General features: G+C 33.8%; 1 protein-coding gene across 8 annotated transcripts in view; it reads right to left on the reverse strand.

Annotated features, from left to right (window-relative positions):
* Window positions 1–18,020, reverse strand: part of LOC128931562 (uncharacterized) — a 141,089-nt gene that overhangs the window by 53,586 nt on the left and 69,483 nt on the right. Inside the window, exons 7-8 of one of the 8 annotated variants that reach the window (XR_013533390.1) lie at window positions 14,572–14,707; window positions 13,520–13,807 (exon numbers count right to left, since the gene is read on the reverse strand). The exons of 5 other annotated variants lie outside the window; for them this stretch is intronic. The gene's annotated coding sequence lies outside the window, so the exon portion shown is untranslated. Of the gene's footprint in view, window positions 1–13,519; window positions 13,808–14,148; window positions 14,708–18,020 lie in introns of those variants that run through there. 2 more of the 8 variants (XR_013533384.1, XR_013533387.1) reach the window with 2 other exon arrangements.

Raw genomic sequence — 18,020 nt, forward strand, 5'->3', positions numbered from 1 at the left:
ATGTTTCTGGGTTGATTTCTACATATCTGATGTCAAGACTGTTACAACTATTTTAAATTTTAAAAAACTATTTTATTCATTTGGTATGCTCTTGTCCATTTCTTCTAAATCACATTATTTTAGATTTATGTCTGGTATACAACATTTGGCTGTGTCCAGCTTTGTGAGCCATGACAAAATATTTTTTCTTTTATTAAGTGAGTTTAGCTTTTTATATCTAATTTTATGACTGATATATATCTTTAACTCTGCAATACTATTTTATACTCATGTGTATTATAACTATCATACTTTTTCCCCTACTTAGTGTATATTTTTACCTCTTTTATTTAAAACTAGGTTTTAATACACTGGAATGTCTGTTTTACTGATTATTGAAAGCCTTTAGTTACTGTTTTCCAATTTAAAATTTTACTATGTCAATTACTTTTTTAAGGTTTAATTTTAAATTTTACAATAAATATTTTATTGAGGTTATAGGTAACACTTTGAACACTTACATAAATTCAGAAAACGTTATGCTTGAAGAAATAAGTGAAACAAAGGAAAGTAGAAACTAAATTATATTTATATAAATTCATAAAACAAGTAAAACTAATCAATGTTAAAAGAAAGGAGAGTTTTAGTTTCTTCTGAGAAGAATTTTGACTGGGATAGCCAGAGGGAAGTTTCTGGGATGATGAAAGTATTCTATTTCTTTATAGCTGCATACATTTCCAGGGTCTATGAATTTCTTAAAACTAATTAAATAATACACTTGAGATTTATTCATTTCATTTCACTGTATGTAAATTTACCTCAACTAAAATGTGTGTGTGTACGTAGAATTTAAAGTCATTAAATTTTTCAGCAATAAAAACCTGTGCATTATTCTGGAATAGATAGTACAGGTTAATCAACATTACATTATGACAGACCAAATATAATTTCCTATAAGTCATATAAATATCTCTGTAATATGGGCTAAAAAAATAAGGCTAAACAAGCCTTTATGTGCTTTTTTAGGAATGTTTCAAAAATAGATACTGGGAACGTTTAAAATAGTAAATATAGTAAAATAAAATATTTTTAATTATATATTAATATCATTCTAAGCCATCATAAATTCAACTCAGTAATGGAGAAAAGTTATTCTAACTTTTTTATATAAAGGAAGCATATGAATATGTCCTTTTCTAATAAAAACAAAATTATTGCAAGTCCCAAGATAATATACTACAAACATCCTGCAAATGTATATTTGGCAATTCTTGATAATATAACCATTCAATTTGTTTTAATTAGTATTTCTAAAATTAAATTTTAATTTTGAATTCCTGAACTATAGCATTTTGAGAAATAATAATTACCAGTCCAATTGCAAAGGTGAAGTGCACTATATTATATTCCTTTAGCTTCCTTTAGTCCTGATTCCTATATTCCTATTCACTTGAACAATATTATTAAGTTCTGAAGTTGATTATATGGCTTGCTTTGTGAACAGAGACAAGGAGCATTTTAGACAGCTAAAATAATGGTCTATTTGGTTTTCAGTGAAATACTTAATCTATCATCTCCTTTGAAGAATATACACTGTGTATTGGAATTGAAATTTACACTAGATAAACACTGGAAAACCAAGAATTAGTTAAAATTTTAGATATTATTTTTTAAATAACAATTTTTGTATTTTGGCTTTCTACTTACAAAATTAAAGTTTTTTTAAGTATTCTCAATTATTAATTATGAGTAGAAGAACATCATGTCCTCTCTTTTATAGCATGAACTGAAAGAACTTACAATGTGGACAATAGTTATTCCAATGCACTATGTGATCTGAAGAAAAATTGTTATGCTGAAATTAATTTTTGCATGTAATTATCAGAATCAGCCCTTAAGTGTGATGTTTATGAAAATATGCATTAATAATTATAATAAAACCATAAATATCAATTTTATTATTGATCCTAATTTTGATATGTGTAAATTTATATTAATTAAATGCTCCTAAAAATTAATGTGACATATTCAATAGTAGTTATGTAGCATTGAGCTGCTTTCAATTATGACATATAGAGTAAGTATATTATATGGATGATGGAAAATCTTTTATACAAATACAAAGTTCATAGAGCTTTACATTTTACATTAGTTTTCAAAAATATCATCTTTCTTTTCATGCTCTCACATTAAAAACACAAATCTTTGCATTGTGTTTACATAGAAGTAGCCTACTTTAGGTTAGCAAATTCCCAGGTGAACCCACAGGTTTGGTCAACATCAGCTACAAGTTCAAGTGTGAGATATACATGGGATATTCTAGGAAAGACACTGGCTAAACCATTCCGATGAAAGTAAGTACAAAATGGAGTGCTTGGGGAGTGGCTATTTGATGCTGTTCAGCAGTGTACTCCAATTGCCTTCCTTCTAATTGCTCCTTCCATTATTATTGCAAACACATGAAGCTACTAACACACATATAAGTTCTTCTTCCATCATCTTTTCCATTATCATTTTAAACACATGATTTTCAATTCTCAGCTGGTAAGCAGTATCAAGAAAGAGAGATGTTAGCTTTCTTGTTTTGAAGTAGGCCTGGTCCACGGTGGAAGAGGACCTGAAAATGTCCAGTGATATTTACATTCTCCAGATTTCTTTCTGTGTCCACCAGACTACTGCACCTCAGATATCCTTCTGCCACCTTCCCCTGCCCAAGGAACTCAACATCTCTCACCCTGTTTCTCTATTCATTGTTCCTGATGCTCAGTTCCAAAAATATGTGAAGCATAAAGTCCCAAATCTCAGAGTTTGCTGCTTAAAGAAGTGAAAATATAATTTATGGCAAATAGAAAATCATCTAAATGGTAGAAAGATAATGTGAAAATAAATACTGGAGTTCCCATCATTAAAGAAGAGACAAAGTAAATTACACAGGAATAACTAAGGAACATGGGTAGAAGAGCATCTCATGTTCCTTTTCAACACATATTAAAGAGAAAAAAGGGAAAAAAGATTACTTTTGGGGAAACAACTGACCAAACATTCTACATTAAATATTAGGGATACTTATCCTTAAAAAATACCAACTATGGATTACAATAATTTACAAGTTATCAAATACTTTTGTCCCCAAATTAAGGAGGTTATAATTATAAACATCTAGGTAGCTAAACGAAGCAATGTAAATGATATGAAGAGCAAATAAACAAGACAAGCTAGATTCCCTAGTGGGCAGAGATTAGACAGAATGTGTGATGCTCTCCTTCCTGTGTCCATGTGTTCTCAGTGTTCAACTCCCACTTATGAGTGAGAACATGCAGTGTTTGGTTTTCTGTTCTTGTGTTACTTTGCTGAGAATGATGGTTTCCAGCTTAACCCATGTCCCAGAAAAGGACATAAACTTACTCTTTTTTATGGCTGTATTGTATTCCATGTAGATGTGCCACATTTTCTTTATCTAATCTACCATTGATGAGCATTTGGGTTGGTTCCATGACTTTGCTATTGTAAGTAGTGCTGCAATAAACATATGTGTGCATGTATCTTTATAGCAGAATGATTCATAATCCTTTGGGTATGTATCCAGTAATGGAATTGCTGGGTCAAATGGTATTTCTGGTTCTACATCCTTGAGGAATCACCATACTGTCTTCCACAATGGTTGAACTAATATACACTCCCATCAACAGTGTAAAAGCATTCCTATTTCTCCAAATCCTCTCCAGAATCTGCTGTTTCCTGATTTTTTAATGATTGCCATTCTAACTGCTGTGAGATAGTATCTGACTGTGGTTTTGATTTACATTTCTCTAATAACCAGTGATGATGAGCTTTTTTTTCATTTGTTAGTTGGCCCCAAAATGTCTTCTTTCTTCTAGATTTTCTGGCTTATTTGTGTAGTATTCTGTGATGGTAGTTTGCATTTCTGTGCGATTGGTGGTGATGTGAAAATCCTCAGTAAAATACTGGCAAACCAAAATCCTCAATAAAATACTAGCAAACCAAGATTCTCAATAAAATAACGCAAAACTGAATCCAGCAGCACATCAAAAAGCTAATTGACCATGATCAAGTTGGCTTCATCCCTGGGATGTAAGACTGGTTCAACATAGGCAAATCAATAAATGTAATCTATCACATATACAGAATGAATGACAAAAACCACATGATTATTTCAATAGATGCAGAAAAGGCCTTTGATCAAATAGAACACCCCTCATGCTAAAACCTCTCAATAAACTAGATATTGATGGAATGTATCTCAAAATAATAAGAACTATTTATGACAAACCCACAGCCAATATCACACTGAATGGGCAATTGCCTTCAAAAAGTGCCACAAGACAAGGATGCCTTCTCTCACCACTCCTGTTCAACATATATTAGAAATTCTACCCTGGGAAATCAGGCAAGAAAAAGAAATAAAGGGTATTCAGATAGGAATAGAGGAAATCAAATTGTCTCTGTTTGCAGATGGCATGATTGTATATTTAGAAAACCTCATCATCTCCGCCCAAAGTCTCCTTAAGCTGATAAGTAACTTCAGCAGTCTCAGGATACAAAATCAATGTGCAAAAATCACAAGCATTACTATAAAGCAATAACAGAGAGGTAAACCATGAGTGAACTTTTATTCACAATTGCTAATAAGAGAATAAAATACCTATGTATGCAACTTACAAGAGCTGTAAAGGACCCCTTCAAGGAAAACTACAAACCACTGCTTGGTGAAATAGAGAGGGCACAAACAAATGGAAAAATATTCCATGCTCATGGATAGGAAGAATCAATATCATGATAATGGCCTTACTGCCCAAAGTAATTTATAGATTTAATGCTAACCCCATCAAGCTACCATTGACTTTCTTCACAGAATTGGAAAAATACTTTAAATTTCATGTGCGACTGAAAAAGGGCCCAAATAGCCAAGCAATCCTAAGCAAAAAGAATAAAACTGGAGGCATCACACTACCTGACTTCAAACTATACTACAAGGCTACAGTAACCAAAACAGCATTGTACTGATACCAAAACAGATATAAAGACCAATGGAACAGAACAGAGGCCTCAGAAATAATGCCACACATCCACTGTTATTTCTCAATAAAACAATTGATAATCCCCACTCTTGTTTGTTTTTTCTCTGAATAATGTATGCATTGTTCTTGCTGTAGAGTTGAGTGATTCAATAACCCTAGCATTCAATAAAACTAGTATAGTTATTCAATTATTCAATAACTCTACTGTAGTATGTCAGCATGAATCCAGATTTTTTCTCTATCTCATCACTCACATCTATGCTTTTAGTTTGTCCTTAAATAGTCACTGAAGTTACAGTTTTCAAGTACTGACAGAAAGCTATTCAAAGGAATATAAAAGCAGTCAGTATATGTGTTTATATTCAAATGGTGCCTCAGCAAACTTACATTTACATATCATTGTCCAGAAATGTGCAATGAGTCCCCCTTCTGAACCAATTTCTTTTGAAAAATATGGCAGTTAGGTCAAATTTTCATGAGCCACATGGCTATAGGAAGAATGGATTTATTGTTGAAATAAATGAGAGGTTTTTATGGATTTAATTACTAGTTATATATGTACATATTTATGTATATTATATATATTCTTTGTATATGGTACTATTTTACACATACACATACACATGCATACACACACACACATACACACATATTTCTACCTAAGCTGCAGGCATTTCCCTATTCTCCATTTATACATTGATTATGTGAAATATGTTGATTAAAGCTGATGTTGTCTTCCAGGATGTTTATAGTTTGGGCTTTTATATTAAAGTCTTTCGTCCATCTTGAGTTAACTTTTGTATTTAGTATAAGGGAGGGGTCCAGTTTCAACCTTCTGCATATAGCTGGCCAGTTATGCCAGGAAGATTTGTTGAATAGAGAGGAATTCTTTCCCCTTTGCTTCTTTTTGTCAGGTTTGTTGAAGATCAGAGAGTTGTAGATGTGCAGTCTTATTTCTGGGTTCTCTACCCTGTTTCAATGGTCTATTTTTTTTATATATATACTAATACAATGCTGTGTTGGTTACTGTAGCCCTGTGGTATAGTTTGAAGTTGGGTAATGTGATGCCTTCAGGCAATACCATTCAGAACATAGGCACTATTTTACACACACACACACACACACACACACACACACACAATTTCACGATGAAGGTTCCAAAAGCAATTGCAACAAAAGTGAAAATTTACAAATGGTGTCTAATTAAACTAAAGAGCTTTTGCACATCAAAAGAAAGTATCAACAGAGTAAACAGACAACCTAAATAGCGGGAGAAAATTTCTGCAAACTATGCATCATGGAAAGATCTATTATCCAGCATTTACAAAGAACTTAAATAAATTTACAAAAAAAAAATCATAAAAAGTTTAGTTTTCATATTATTAGGAAGAAAGCTATGGTTGGATTTATATAAAGCATTTACTGAAATTTTGAAAATGAATTACCTATGTTAAGTATATATAGAATTTGTGTATTTATGTCTTACAAAATATTATCATGCAATACAACAATGCTTGGCCAATATTTTCTAAAGAGTCTGAAAGTAATTGTCTTATTTTTGTTGGCTATATATGGTTTCAAGGGAAGCAGCATTTCCTTTTCTTTATTCTTCTTCTCTTTTCCCCTTTTTCTACTCTATTTAATAAAATAAATCACTTTTTAATTTTTATGTTATTGTGGTAAGAACACTTCACATAAGAGCTACCCTCTTAAGAAAATTTTAGCTGCACAGTACAATATTTATATTATTTATCTTCTTAGATCAAGCGATGTGCAGGAACAAGCCATGGGCAAAATTAGTCCAACAGGCCATCATTTACCAACATCTGCTGTAGCTGTATGATTATTAAATGTGCTTTTCTTACCTCAAAACTATATTTTATTAACGTTTCATTATTTAAATAACAAATTTCTATAGTTTATTTTACCACTGTTAACTACTCTGTGGTATGTAATGATTTTTTTTCATTATTTTAAATTAATTCCTGTAAATCAACATAGAATGCCATACTAAAAGTAGTACTTCATTGAAAATATTTTATACTTTCTACATATTTGTAAAAGAATGATCACAGACAAGTTAAATATACATATATTTCATGTATTTATCTCTCTTTCTCTGAACACTCTTATTCTTCCTTTCCCCTCTACCTGATCTCTGCTGCTTTGAGGAAAAGAAAAATGTTCAAATGTAGAATGTCAAGGAAGGGAGAGACTAAAACTTTTATAATTCTGTTGAACATAAACATTCAGGTAATCATTCTGCTTAGATCTGGTCATCTTGCCAATACTGCCACCTGGTTACTTTGCGTTCCTCATAGTTCTGAATCAACAAAATGTGGAAGTTGCTGGATTTGGCTGATATATTTTGGCAGGTTTCACAGTGTAAGAGGGAAATTCATGTGTACTTGTGGGCAAATGTTAGGTCCAGTACTGTGAAGGATATTAGAAGGCACTTTACATGCAACCTAATCAATAGCTTGCCATAGGTAGAGAGACAGATTAGATACATACAGATAGATGATTGATTGATAGATAGACAGATAGATTGATTGGTGGTATTAAAGTACATATACAGAAAAATCCCAGATCTCCAGATCAGGGAATATGCCTTTCTTTCATAGAGCATCTGGTCCCTATTTCTCATGCTTTATATCTCCAGGCAGCAAGCAATGAAGACCAGAGGTGCCTGTGAATGCAGGCGTATACATCACACTGAAAATATCACAAATTTACAAAGCTCCAAGCTTTTACAAAAGTTGCCAAAACTTACAGGCTGATGTTTGTATTACCCTTTGAAAGGTGAGCAAATATCTCATGGAGAGATACCACTAAATCTCTCCAAGGCCTCTATATTTAACATCTAAGAATTATTTGCCATTCAATCACCCTTTAACCCAGTGCCAGTTCTCTTTATCGAGAAAGGCCTAATGGAGCAGAAACATGAAAATACTTATGGATCATTGACTCCAGAAAATGGGGATCTTTGAGCCAATTAATGTAATATTTTTCTTACTTTTGCATTTGAATATATACCAGAAACTGATGTCATATGCTTGAACTTCTCCACCCCATATCTGCCAGAGAAGATTATCCCAATGATGAGACAGCTACAAACAGAGAGTTGCTACTGAAACAGACTCCCCCTGCCATCTGTCACTAGGTGGATCAGGATTTGGCATGAGTGCCTCTATCCTCTGATGTGTTGGGCACTTGGATGAGGTACTGTCAACTGGTTCATCAGAAACTTTAGTGTTGGAGGTCCTAACGGCAACGCAATTACCATTCTTCAAGATAGGTTACCAAATTTTCAGTCTTGCTATTTAAAAGTTGAGATGTAAGTGGATTCACAATGTTAAGTTCCTTTAATATTTAGGGGGAATATTTCCTCCTTTGGCTCCAGCATCAAAAGGGATGGGGATGTCCAGCAACCCGTTCAACACTTTGAGTGTTACAGATAGTACAAGTCTCTATAACTTATAATTTTGCAAATGTCAGCCTTTGGTAGAGGGAGACAGCCTCCACCACCCAGAGATGCCTTTTGGAGTTTAAGACTGATGGCCTCCTTAACATAGCAACCAGGTGCACTGCTTTTAGGAAACAAATCTTAGCTTGATGAAACTGAACACCTGACCCATAAAGGGCGTTTTGCTCTCCGGCCTGAAATTCTCATTGGTGAAATGTCAGATCAAACCCAGTGACTAAAACGGACCCAAACATCCTAGCTTAGGAATGTAGATGGTATACTCAAAAACATAGCCTGTGTGGCCCCAGCAACACATTGACTTTTGAATGAAAACTAAATGATTAGCTGGGCGCAGTGGCTCATGCCTGTAATCCCAACACTTTGGGAGGCTGGGGCAGAAGGATCACTTGAGCCCAAGAGTTCGAGACCAGCCTAAACAGCATAATGAGTCCTCATTTCTATAAAACATTTTTCTTTAAAAAGAAGCAATTAGCTTGGTGTGGTTGTGCACATTTGTATTCCCAACTACTTGGGAGACTGACGTGGGAGGATCACTTGAGCCCAGGAGTTTGAGCCTGTAGTGAGTAGTGATCATGCCATTGCACTCCAGCCTAGATGACAGGGTGAGACTCAGTCTGAAAAACAATGGACAATGATCTCACTGGAAAAATTTATCCTTCACAACACTGCCTAAAGAAAAGCTGCTGGGTCAACTGGATCCTCAATTCACTGGCCTAAATGTCAGAGGCTGGCTCCTTGATAGCACATCTAAACTAAAACCCAATGTCCACTGGTTTTGCTTCCATTATAGATTTGGGTTATTTACTTTAGACTCTAGAATTGTTGTCAATGGTCTAGCTTTTTGTACTGCCACCTGGAAATCTACAGACTATGTGATTAAACATAGTAATGTAGTGTAAAAACTAAAGAAATGAATTATAGCTACTGATGGAAATATATTTTCACTCATGTAAATACTCATGGTAACGGTTAATTTTTTTATCAAACTGACTAGAATTAAGCTCTAAAAAAGATGACTCTTAAGTTTCTGAGGCAGAGGTTACCTCTGCATGCCATATTTGTAACCTCTGGCAAAAGCTGACCTGTTTGTCTCATGATGGGGAAGCCACATAACCATGGGCATTTCCCACTCCCACTCTTAGCAGACTGACATCAGAACTTCCAGCTCATTTGAACACTATTAGGGAAGCCTTTCCACTCGTGTGTGTGTGTGTGTGTAACATATTCATAAGAAACAAATTCTCATAATAATTACAGTCCTTTTATCTAAAATTGTTTAGATGATTGTAGTTGGTCTTTACACCTACATTCTCTCACTACCCATTCCATATTTCCTTTACGTTCTGCAAGTACAGCAGCTGGTCATGGTTCTTTATCTGGTGGGATAACCCAAGGCTTAATTCCGGAAATGTTTTGGCCATTAGTAGTTTTGCCTTGATTAGGTTTTTGAATTTTTCATTGGCTTTAATCAGTTTTCAACAGGCGAGGTCTGCCACATACCTTTATTGTCTTATATTGGGGTAACAACTCCTCAGTCCTACGTCGTAAATAGGTTTGCTTGGACCTTGATCACCTTTCCCTTCTATATCATTTCACACTGGTCTGTTATATTAATATATATGCTGATTGGACCTAGTGGGCATAAACTAGCAATTACTCTAGACAGAGGAAAATGAATCTGACTAAAATGTAAAGGCCTTCCACCTCAGTAAAAATTCTTTGAGTCCAATGGTGTTGGTCATATAGAACTATTAGCATGGGGCAAAAGTAATTGCTGTGGTTGTCATTACTTTTAATGAATACTTGTTCTAAGGTGAACCATTTGGCTTTTCTTATAACCAAAAAAGAGGCACAATTCCTACCTAGTGAGCCTTTCTGAATTTTGGCAGCAACATGTTCCTCATCGGCTGTGTTACCTTTACCAAGTGACTCAAAAAGCTGCCAGTTTTGAGTGGAGCCCAGAAAAAGAGAAGGCTTTGTGATAAGTCTCCAGGGTGCTGTGCAAACTGCTCTGCCACTTGAACCATATGATCCATTGGTGTTTCACGTGTTAGTGGCAGAAGGGGACGTTTTGTGGAGCCTTTCAAGGAACCTATTGATGAATTTTAGCAAGGCTCTGTCATCATCTGCAGGTAACTATTTTAATATTTTTAAATTTTATTTTAATTTTTCAAGTTCTGGCTGCTGTGACTGAAGCAGGGTTTGGGAAATGTTGGTAAAGGACAAAAAATTTCTGTTAGATAGAAGGAATAAATTAAAGAAAATCTATTGTACACCATGGTGACTGTAGTTGACAATATATTCTACTCTTGCAAAATGCTAAGAAAATAGATGTAAAATGTTCTCATCACAAAAATTATTACGAGGTAAGGTAACACATATGTTAAGGAGCAAGATTTAGTTATTCCACTATATATATATATATATATATATATATATATATATATATATATGTCACACAATATGCTGAACACGGTACACACTTATAATTTTACCTGTCAACTTAATAACACAAATTAAAAAATTTAAAAACTTAAAATACTCTGCAATTTTCCATATGCTAAAAATATACAATGCTGAAAATCAGATTCAATAGTTACTTTAATTTTGATTAACAATTATAGAACTCTGCCATTCATTTAGATGAGGAACTTTAATTTTAGTCTACTGCTTATCTGGAAAATCAGAAGACATAACAAAAAGATTATAAAACATCTGAATATGTAAGTCTGGGATAGGAAGGGGAAAGTAAACAAAATGCATTAAAATTGTAACAGTTATTCTTCCTATGGTATTTTAACACATTAATTAAAATCTATTATTCTAAATACTAAACAGTTATTTTTCAACAAGAAATAGAAATTGGTCTAATGTAACCATTTTAAATTATGGATCTTGAAATAAGTTTTAAAAATTTCAATTCACATTTTAAGTTTCATTCAAGTTAATAAGTAAGAAAGAGCATACGCTTTTTTATTCAAGCGGTTTTTCTGTGAATATAAATAATAACCTCAATTAATAACCATGTTTGATTCAGATTTAATAAATATTATTAAATCATATGTATTGGGCTGGGTATGGTGACTCATGCCTGAAATCCCAGCACTTTGGGAGGGAGAGGTGGGCAGATCATGAGATCAGGAGTTTGAGACCAACCAGGCCAACATGATGAAACCCTGTCTCTACTGAAAATACAAAAATTAGCCAGGTGTATGGCGGGTGCCCGTCATCCCAGCTATTCGGGAGGCTGAGTCAGGAGAATTGCTTGAACTGGGGAGGCAGAGGTTGCACTGAGCTGAGATCATGCCATTGCACTCCAGTCTGGGTGGCAGAGTGAGACTCCATCTCAAAAAAAAAAAATCATATGTATCAAACATATAATGCACATTATTTTATCACTGTAGTTTTCAAATAACAAATAAAACTGAAAAGTGTTGTTTTACACTTATTTTGATATTCTCATATGTACACACAGTCTTAAATTTTGTTTCATATGTACATATATATATACAATGCTTCTAATGTTAATGTTTCATTTACTGACATTTACATTATCCTATCTCTTTTTCAGAAATACCTTGTTTGATAAAAGAATCTACGCTCCTTTCTGTTACGCTATTTTAAGGTTGGTTAATGATAATGACTTTATAGATTAAATCCGTGATTGTTTTTAATTAAAACATACCAAAAACTATTAGAAATAGCTCAATTTTTTATGATCCCTTTAAGACAACTTTCTGTTTCAGAAAACTAAAGATGCTTATTCTGTCATTTAACAGAGAAAATGGCAACATTAGATAATGTATTTCAAAGAGTATAGTGCCATCTATTGGATAACATTAAGTCCCAAATTTTACTCAAGATTCATTTGGCATTTTAAGTATATTTTTGATATAACCATAACAAAATTTAAAAAAAAAGGCTCATGGTTTACCTAAATATTCAGTAAGTTTGTCTTTGGTCACATACACCAAAAAAAGTCACATTTCCCATTGTTTGATAATTTCATAGTGTTGCTGAATTACTATCATCAAAACTAAGAGAAAATAACAGGTCAGGCTTTACTCAAAATAGTTAAAAAACAAAAAAGGCAAACTTGATAACTGTCTATTTTGAGAAATAATTTTTAAGGTTATTTACATTTATGATATTGAATTTGTGCCTACAAAATTATTAACTTTAAATTTTTCTTGGTTAATCCTGATATTATTAATATCTATACATCAATATAAAATGTCATAGGGAAGGCCAGGCAGGAAAAAGAAAGACAGATTCAAAGAAGGAAAAAGAACCTAGGACACAAAATATATTTCAAAGTGAGAAAGAAATGTCAGCCTTTTACTTGGATTCAGGCCATCCAGATGCTTTATATGAAAGTGTTAGCTATCTTGTTATGCCCAATTAAAATTAGAAATATTTTATTTTGTTGATTCCAACTACTTTCAGTCAGGATAACACTTCTGAAAATTTAGCAAAACAGAGACTGACTGTTGGCTTCGCTCAAGTCTTAGCTGCTTCTTTTCTTCACACATGACACTGAGGCTCTTATGTTATTGAAAAAATAGATGTGAGTAGCCTGCCCTAAAAAAGGCAGTAAATAAGAAACTCACACTCTAGTAAGTTCTCTCTCTGTGTACATTTTAGTGCCACTGTATAGAATTTAATTAAGTGGTGGAAAGCAGCCTTGAGGTCATTCAGAAATAATATAATTATGGTACATTACAGAGCTAGTCTTCTCACCTAAATTATTTATTTTTCGAAGTGGAGAGTATTGCTGTATTTAAGTCCAAGTGTTAGTGTTGGAGGTGGGGAAGTGAGTAGTTAAGTATGGCATGCAGACTATACTAAATCTGAAAGCTAAAATATTTTATATGTATTTCTTTAATGCAGTTTTTATGAAAAATGTTTAAAAAAAACAAGTTTAAAATTCCACACAATAAATTATTCCTGAACACTTTTATCAAGCTGTCATTTATTTTATTTTATTTTATTATTATTATTTTTTTTGAGACAGAGTTTCGCTCTTGTTACCCAGGCTGGAGTGCAATGGCGCGATCTCGGCTCACCGCAACCTCCGCCTCCTGGGTTCAGGCAATTCTCCTGCCTCAGCCTCCCGAGTAGCTGGGACCACAGGCACGTGCCACCATGCCCAGCTAATTTTTTGTGTGTATTTAGTAGAGACGGGGTTTCACCATGTTGACCAGGATGGTCTCGATCTCTTGACCTCGTGATCCACCTGCCTCGGCCTCCCAAATTGCTGGGATTACAGGCTTGAGCCTCTGCGCCCGGCCTCAAACTGTCACTTAAAGGGCAGAATAGAAAAATCTGTATACTCCCAAACCTGTATGTCATTAGCTTATCTTACTGCCTACTCTTTATCATTTGAATTTGGGTTAAATAGGCTTACTAAATTTATACATTCATTTAGACATTAATTTGACTTTAAGTGACATTAAATTAAAATGAGTAGCATTGGGGATTTAACATTCAAAGAATTAAAGAGAAGTTTATAAAAACTAATTTCATTTTTTCTGAAGTTAAAAACTGTACAGTACATATATTGTTATAATTAAGCAAATACTTTAACATAAAAACACACCCAATATGATTCTCTAATTTCCACTATGTAGGCAAGACACACTTTTATTATCCTATTTTATAGATAAGAGAAACACAGGATAATGTTTAAATGATTCTCTCAGATTTCCATGAGTAGTAAAGCTTGTTCTTGAATTTGAGCCAAAAAATTCTGCTTCCCAGTTCTACAGTTATGTCAGTTTGCCTTTTAAGATTCCTGTTTTCTCTATTCTTTCTGTGATGGATTAGACCTGTACATCCACACTTAGGAATAAGTACAGTTGATGTTCAAACAACACTGGAGTTGGCGGGGCAACTTCCTGTACATTAAAAAAATTCATGTGTAACTTTCAACTCTCCCAAGCCTGCAGTACTAATAGTCTATTGTTGACTAGAAGTCTCACTCAAACATAAACAGTTAATTAACACATATTTTGTATTTGTATGTTTTACACAATGTATGCTTACAATAAGAGGAAACATACTTACTATTACTGAAGAAAATCCTTGTGTACATGGAATCGACAGTTCAAATTTGTGTTGTTTGAGGATGAAATATGCTCAGGGGTATGACTAGAGTAGTGAACAATAACGTTATGCTGACTCTCAAGGTTTTTCATATTCTCTGGAGTTATAAAAAATAAATTCAGCATAGTTGTACAATTAAATAAAAAATAATAGTACTAGGAAAAAATTGATCAATAGGGAAATATTTTGATTTCTTGTTATGGAAATAGATAACTTTAATCTGATTGTCATTGAATTTTTTCACATACTCATGTACTTATTTTTAGTTATATAAAAATAAAATGTATCTATGTATGTATTATAAAAATCAGCCAGAAATTTAGTAGTAACAATAATATTATGTTGCAGAACAGGAATCTGAAGAGGGTTATCTGCTATATGTGAAAATACTTTTGCTTGTATTATTTGCAGATACAAAGTTTACGGTGTAATGAAGAAAAACATTTATGTTTCCTCACTTAAAAGTCAAGAATTAATTTAGAAATCTTTCAAATCTCTGTCAAAATCAAACAATGTCATAAAGATTTAAGGTCACGTGAATTTTTTAAGATATGAGAAAAAAACAGTTGAAAACTGATGTGCAAATGTTTGAAAATTTTAACTTTTATTTAAACTAGAAATATATTTTCTATTAATCTATTGATCTACTGATTTTTCTGTCAATTTGTCTACCATTCCTCTATCTATCTATCTATCTATCTCTCTCTATATTAGGCACAGCTCACTTATCTTGATCTGAAAATATTTTCTAAAAAGGGAACCATCAAGTATTTCCATAGCCTCCCTGCCTAAATTGCCAATAACCACCTGCCCCATGTAATCACTATGAACCTACTAAGACTGGTTCTTTGAATCAAGCTAGCCAGACAAAATTAAGAGAAAATCATTTTAAAAAATAAAGAAAAGCACCAAGAATTATGGAATTTTGTAATGAGACTATATTTATGACCACTGACATTTCCAAGAGAGAGGGAGAATAACTAGGAAAAAAAAAAAAGAATATAACCAATCCCACAGCTAGAACAAGAAAAGAAATAACTAAAATTAGAGAAGAGCTTAAAACTGAGATGCAAATTCCATTTAAAAAATGAAACCAATAGTTGTTTCTTCAAAAAATTAATAAGGTTGATAGACTGCTAGCTAAATTAACCAAGAAAGAAAGAGAATATCTAAATAAATACAATTTAAAAATTACAAAGATGAGAAGACGTGGACTCAGGGAGAGGAGCATCACACACTGGGGGCAGTGAGGTGGGACTAGGGGAGGGACAGCGGGAGGTGAGGAGGGATAAAATGGGAAGAAATGATGTAGTCAAAGGGGAAATAGAGGCAGCAAACCACCTGGTTATGTATGCACCTATGCAACAACGCTGCATGACCTGCACATGTATATAGACATATAATATTCCATTAAAAAAAATACAACAATGACATCACAGCTGATCCCACAGAAATGCAAAAGTGCTACATGGAGATTATGTGAACAGCACCATGAACACAAATTTGAGAATTTAGAAGAAAGGGATGCATTTCTGGAAACATATCTCAAGACTGAATAAAGAAGAGATTGAAACCCTAAATAGGCCATGTTTAAGTTCTTCAATGTAATCAGTTATTTAAAAATTTTCCAACCACAAAAGCTCTGGAGCAGGTGAATTCACAGCCAAATTCTACTAGACATATGAAAAATAACTGGTACTATTCTTACTGAAACTATTCCAGAAAATGTAGAAGAGACTAATAGAGGAGGAGAGACACCTCCCTAACTCATTCTATACGGCCAGCATCAATGTAATATCAAAATCTGGCAAAGATATGATGAAAGAAGAGAACTTCAAGTCAATACTACTGGTGAACATAGATGAAAAAAATTCTCACCAAATTATAGCATACCAAAGCTGGCAGCACATAGAAAAACTAATTCACCGTAATTAAATAGACTTCATTCCTGGTCTGATGGTCCAACATACACAAATCAGTAAATGCAATTCAACACATAAACAGAATTAAAAGCAAAATCCATATGAGCATCTTTACAGTCACAGATAAAGCTTTTGATAAAGTCCAGCATCCCTTCTGAATTAAAACCCTCAAAAGACTATGCATTGAAGGAGCATACCTCCAATAATAAGAATAATCTATGACAAAAATGTAGCTAGCAGAACAAAGCTGAAGGCACCACACTACCCAACTTTAAACTATATTATAAGGTTACCAAAATGACTTATCTTTTAAACATGAGTTCCAATTCCATACCACATCTTTGTGAATGTATAAAACTGAATGCTTTTAGAGCACCCAAGTCACATATTGAATGTCTTGCTGCTTGGAATTTTCTTCTACCAGATACCATAAATCATCTCTCCCAGTTTCAAAGTTCCCCAGGGCACTAAAGAAGGGACAAAAAGACACTGTTGTCTTTGCTAAAACATAGAAAGAGTGACCTTTACTCCAATTCCTAACAAGTTTCTCATCTCCATCTGAGACACCTCAGCCTGGGCTTCATTGTCAATATCACTATCAGCATTTTGGTCAAAACCATTCAACAAGTCTCTAGGATGTTTCAACTGTCCCACGTCTTTTTGTCTTCTTCTGAGTCCTCTGTACTGTTCCAACCTCTGCTTGTTACCCAGTTCCAAAGTTGCTTCCACATTTTAGGGTATCTTTATAGCAGCACCCCACTATCTAAGGTACCAATTTACTGTATTACTTCATTCTCACACTGCTATGAATAAATACCTAAGATTGGGTGATTTATAAAGAAAAGAGGCTTAATTGGTTCACAGTTCTGCATGGCTGGGGAGGCCTCAAGAAACTTACAATCATGAGAGAAGGCACCTCTTCACAGGGCAGCAGGGGAGGAAATGAGTGCTAGCATGCAGGGGAAATGCCAGATGCTTATAAAACATCAGATTCTGTGAGAACTTACTCACTGTTATGGGATCATCACAGGGGAAACTGCCCCCATGATTTGGTTATATCCACCTCATCTTGCCCTTGACACATGGGGCTTATTATAATTCAAGGAAAGATGTGGGTGGGAACACAGGGCCAAATCATATCACTATGCATCTGACAAAAGTCAAATATCCAGAATCTATAAGGAACTTAAACAATTCAACAAGTAAGAAAACAAATAACCTTATTAAAAAATAGACAAAGGCCATGAACAGATACTTCCTAAAAGAAGAAATACAAGGTGACAACAAACATATTGAAAAATGTTCAACATTACTCATCATCAGAGAAATACAAATCAAAACCACAACAAGATACCATCTCACACCAGTCTGAATGGCCACTTTTACTTTTAAGTCAAAAAACAAAATAGATGTCAGCAAGGCTGCAGATAAAAGTGAACAGTTACACAATATCGGTGGGAACGTATATTTGTTCAGCCACTAGGAAAG

This window comes from Callithrix jacchus, chromosome 3 (genome assembly GCF_049354715.1).
Source record: "Callithrix jacchus isolate 240 chromosome 3, calJac240_pri, whole genome shotgun sequence".
Lineage (NCBI taxonomy): Eukaryota > Metazoa > Chordata > Mammalia > Primates > Cebidae > Callithrix > Callithrix jacchus.